This window comes from Lathamus discolor, chromosome 6 (genome assembly GCF_037157495.1).
Source record: "Lathamus discolor isolate bLatDis1 chromosome 6, bLatDis1.hap1, whole genome shotgun sequence".
Lineage (NCBI taxonomy): Eukaryota > Metazoa > Chordata > Aves > Psittaciformes > Psittacidae > Lathamus > Lathamus discolor.
The window spans coordinates 44,698,223-44,703,796 of record NC_088889.1 but is presented as its reverse complement, the minus strand read 5'-3'; the positions used below and the strand labels follow the sequence as shown (position 1 = coordinate 44,703,796).

Genomic DNA, 5,574 nt, shown 5'->3' with positions numbered 1-5,574 from the left:
AGGTGTAGATTCAGAGTAATAGAACATCACACTTTACAATGATATTTTTCCTGACCATAACCTCTGCAGGTTGGTTTATTAGTGTATCTCATTTTACCACATTCTCAAGATGCCTACAGGTATTGAATCAGCAGGTACCTTTATCTGCAACAGAAAGAAAATGCCTCTGTACAGCTTCAACAACACAGGGGTGATTTAGGAAACTAGAATGCCTTTCTTCCAGGAAAAATATACCCTTCTTAATTTGTCCATATAGCATTGTTGAAACATTTATCTGACTGTTGAGCTCTACTGTGATTATAAATACTGCATTCAGTATTTAATTGTGAAAAAAGTTCTGCTTTATGAAATCACAAAATGAATAGAAAAGATGGCTGTCATCTTAAATGACAAGCTCATAGCAGCTAGGCTCTTTTGGGAAACTGCCAAACATCAGTTACCTCCTACATACGTCACTGCAGTTCTAACATTAAAAAACAGACATTAAAATTATGTAAATATAACCAAGTTTCTGAGATACAACAAGTATTAACAGTTTCACATTCATTCATTTAAAAGCATATTGGAAAAATAAATCCAATCTGTACTGACATCTGTTATTTTATGGTTTTTCTGTTAAAGCATTACAGCTATAAAGTGGATTTTCCTTTCTGAAAACTACTGAAATTTGTAAATACTCTTATTTATTAAATAAAACAATAGCAAAATAGTTTACAGAGGTGAGATAAGAGGTAATTAAGAGATACTCTCTTTACTGTGTTTGGTGTATATTTGTGGGCAGAATGAACATAAGGGGCAATATCATGAATGTCTGACCATGACAAAAACAATAAAAAGAAGATATTAATAATGAAATTCTATAGTCTGTGCTTCTGTAATGTGAACATACTATAGACACAGAGAGGCAGATAAGAGACAACTGGAATTGTAATAGTGTTATTACTTGACTCATGCCAGTAAGTAATAAGCAAATCATTAACATACATTTTATTTTTCAATTTCCTTGTCATATGCATATGGATGTGGAAGGAATTCATACAACTTCATTAAATGACGGCCGTGTCCTGTCCCCTTACACTACACTAGCATTTAAACTCAACAGGGGGAGCAGTGCCACCTTCTGAACCACCATGTTCACTTTTCAACACCTATCTCTCAAATTGGGTGTTATCTTTAAAAAGAAATAAAAGGGGGAATGTCATTCTTTTTCATGGTATGTCAAGATTCCTAGACTTGGCTGTAAAATGGAAGCCTTTTACTCTTCGAGTTGCTAAAGATAAAAATTCCTATTAAAAATTATTCATGTAGGAAATGAAGTTTTTCCACCTTAGGAAAAACTGGGAAGTGAAAAAAAAAAAACAACCCCCAAGCCCAAACCCCAAAAACAAACCAAAACCACCCGAACAAAAACTCCAGGTAAAGAAAAAAAATTCCCAGCAAATTTTTGTTTGTTTGTTTGTCTTTTTTTTTTTTTTTCCCCAGCACTGGAGAATTTTTTTATCATATATTTTTGTTTATGTTTCTCTTTCTTCTGGGGGAAAATGTATATATGTGTATGTAAATTTTCATTTGTAAGCCTATTTACTCAATCTATTTTGTATAAAGGAGAGTCCTGAAACAGTTTTTGGAAGCATTGGCTACTGTCTAAAATTGGTGGTTTATATTTTTAAATTTGTCAGTAATATATAAAGTATGCACCACAGAAAGACTCCTGAAGAAACTGCATTTTCTTCTCTAATATCATATCAGCTCCCTGTATTAGTGGATTTAGAATCCTTTCAGTTATGCATACTTCAATATTACCTTCCATGAACAGGGATTAATATATTTTGAACTAACTTCACTAATCATTAAGTATTAATTTAGTAATCAATTAGATGTAAATTGCTGATACTTGCTATTAGTTCTCTAAAGATTTCTTCCATAGCATATAGGCTATTACACAGACACAAATAATTCATAAAAAGATCATTTTAAGAAATTATTTGCCTGTTTGATATTAGTTTCAGTGTAAGTGCCATTCCACCCTTAGGTCTCATGGCAATTAACACTTATGAAAGGCAGCAATAGACTAAATCAGGTTCTAATGATTTTTTTGTTGTTGTTTTATTGAATGCCTAAAAAGCCATCCCCTGGTGGGATTAAATTCGATTTGTTCAGGCAAAAAATTATTCTAATATTCCACATAATTTATAGGTTTAGTTCATCAGTGGAACAGCTTTGTCATACTACAAATTAGCTTTTCCAACTCGCATCTTACTAGGATAGGACAGCAAAAGACACAAAAAATACCCCTCGCTCACAGACCTACATATCATGCAGGCTTGGTTGTAGGCATTATAGACACAAGAGTGTGAAAATATGACAGAAAGAGCCAATACTATTCTCCCAGCTTCATACATTATCTGAGAACAAGCTGTACAGGCAGAAGCACGTCACTCTTCTTGAGGGACTATGTTGCATTATTGAGCGTGTTTTCCTCTTAAGATATGCATGACCGTTGTTTTACATGGGCAGGCCTTGTGCTTAGTTCAGTTCGAAGATACTTTGGTTTTTAGCCTAAGCTTGAAAGATGTTGGAAGGAGGCTCCAGCAGTATGAAGGTGGTTTTATATTTTGAAGTATTTTGAAAATAGTTTAATTTCTGTTAAAACACACTCTTAAATCACAGCTTTTATAAGAAGTTGCATAGTTTGTCCTGTGTGATTTCTTAAGAACCAGTAGTAAATGCAGGAAGCCCCACAGAAAATGTCGGTGTTCTTCATATAACAGAATGAACTATAATGTGCTTAGCCTGGGCAGACCAACGTCTCAGTATAGGAGGCCTAGGATAACACCTCATTTACTCTTTTATTACATCCTAACCTGGGACCACTAAGGTCCCACAAAATCAAACTGTCCTATACTGTGCATGGTAGAGGTCAGAAGAATACAGAGGAGACCTGGCATGCTCCTTTGCATATTTTGCCCACTTTTCAAAAAATAAATTTGATGATAGTTGGAGAATTCTGATGTGAACCAATTTTTCATATGCCATTTTCTGGCCTATGAAGTTCTGCATTGTACCTTGTTTTCCAGCACACACAGCATTAGGGATCTCAAATCAGTTTTAGTGTGGAACTAGGTAGCTGATTACCAAGTCTGTTCTAATGTGCAAAAGATGAGATCCAGTTACGGTAAAGTTCAGCAGTATCTTTCTGTCTCTTTAATGCTAAAGGAAATCTGAACAGGTATCTGTAATAGGTTATATTTTATTGTGATTGGTTACTGGCACATAAGAATCAAAATACACTTGGTTTCATTTCTTTATACAAGGTTTTAGTCAATAAAGAAGACGATCAACAGTATGAAATTGCTGTCTGAAGAGAAAATATTTCCCTTCCTAAAGGAAGCTTTATGCCATGCTGAACTAACAGGTAAATGAAGGTTTCAGTTAAATAATTTTATAGATTGTGCATTTGGCGATAGGAATTGTATTTTGCTGTTGGAGCTGGCACTGCTATAAAGAAGAGTCGCCTACAGAAAATATTTTCATGAAATAAGAGAGAAAAGGAAAGGACAATCTACATCTCCGTAGTTAGAAATAGCAACCTGCATGAGGCAGCTACAGTGTTAACTGGCCTCATAATACATTCTTCTAGCTTCTGCAACTGCCAGAAACATCAAGTCAAAGAAATTAACAGAAGATTCTTGCCTGCTCAGCAGTCCATTAAGAGCTACTAGAAAGCAAACATTAGTTTTCATTTGATACATATCTGTTGAATAAATTTCACTGTAGCTCATTACTCACATCATTGGACTCTGAACTGATGTATAAGAGGTAAATAAATGTCATGACCAACAGGATGCCTGGGTTCATTAGCTGACCAGGCTGGGTAATCTTCATATAGCTGCGAAGGTTAAAAGATCTGCAATCCTAAAGCGTCACTGAATAGATGAAAATTGTGCAATTCAGGCTAACAAGCAAGAAAAAAAAAAAAAAACCCAAACATGTAATATAGCAGAAAAATCTAACAATAAGACAGAAGTAAGTTTATTGCAGCTTATCCTTTCTGATCCTTACTGGCTGTTTGTCTGGTTTACTTGCTTAGATAATCCTGATGAAAATAAATACTGGTAATAAGAAGTCAACCTGTCAATTATTTTGGAAAATACTCAAACCAGCAGAGCAAGCTGCTACCACTGCCTGAATCTGGTGCTTCTCAGCAGCCATTTCAGCAGTTGCAGGTCACCACTCCCACCTAAAGAAGCCCTGCTCACTCCTTACCTGTGCGCTCCCTGCTCTCAAGGCTCAGTTGTGTCAGAAAATTGTTCGTGTGTCAAAGTAATGAACCAGATGCAGGATCTGATCTGAGAGAAAATGATTCCTCCGTCTCTCTTCCTCCCATTTTTATCCACTCAGCTCTCTGACCCAGTTCACTGTATGAACACACACAACCATTCGTGCTGGGGTACGGGATGGGAAGAATGAAGATAGAAGCATGTTTTTAGTGCCTTACCAGGAATGTTTTTTCCAGGATCTGTTCCAGTTTATTCTTGCTGAAAGTGCTTGTTGGACAATCTAGCTGACTCTTTAATAAATTTGATCTAAAATTTAATCAGTGCTTTGACTTTGTGCTTATGTACATTTTGAGGGATATTTTTGTCAAAAGACAAGTTATAAAAGTCACCAAACTGATTAGATATTATTGATATTTTTTAACTACAGATATAGCATATGTTTTAATATAATTCATGAATGACTTCAGAGAAAACATATGAACCATAATTTGCCCTGTTTTGCAATAGCAACCAGTTTCTTCCGGCTTCTAGGATTTTTATTCTCTTCTTTGAAAAAATCTCCCTTTTCTCTCTGACATTACCTGCTTATCCTCCTCAGAGAATAACTGTTCCAGAGACACATCTCTTAATCCTCTTTTCAAGCATTTGCCCTTCACAGTTTTCAGCTCTGTCAGCACCATTATTTCACTTAAAAGTCTTGAATGGCTATTCAAGTTTCAGAAGTGCTCTTTTCTATGTAACACATCTTAATTCAGGCAAGGTCGTAACTCCTCCCCCAAACAAACAAGCCAAAAGAAAAAAAAAAAAGCAAACCAACAGCTGTACTGTGGAAGCTTGAATCCAGCATTGCCAATTAATGCTTTCTAAAGCTACTAAATGGGCTTACAAATTTGGGGTTTCAGATGGGGTTTTGTCTTTTTTCCTTTTTAAATTTACCTTTTATGGGGTCACAGTCTGCAGTTTTTCACTGAAGTAATATGAACAGGACCCTACTTTTTATCCCATAAAACCTGAAATTCCAGTGTAACATAGATTCCAAGTGCTAGACTTAAAATGAAAGCATGCTAGATAATGTAGATGTCAAGGTGAATCACAAAACTGTAATTTTGCTAATATATTGCTATTACTATATCTGAGAAAACATCATGAAATGCTGGTAACCAGCACAATGAATACAGAATTTCAGACACCATCTGCTCTGTAGCCTAATAGTTCTGCTTTTCATTAACTCTATTTACAGTGCTGCAAACAGTATGCATTTGCTGTAGTTATAGTTATGCACTTTAATTTCAAA

General features: G+C 35.3%; 1 long non-coding RNA gene across 1 annotated transcript; it reads left to right on the top strand.

Annotated features, from left to right (window-relative positions):
- The first annotated feature begins 3,344 nt into the window (after positions 1-3,344).
- Positions 3,345-4,597, top strand: LOC136017791 (uncharacterized). Its single transcript, XR_010614089.1, has 2 exons — positions 3,345-3,415; positions 4,091-4,597. It is a non-coding gene; the product is annotated as an uncharacterized LOC136017791 (long non-coding RNA).
- The last annotated feature ends 977 nt before the right edge of the window (positions 4,598-5,574 follow it).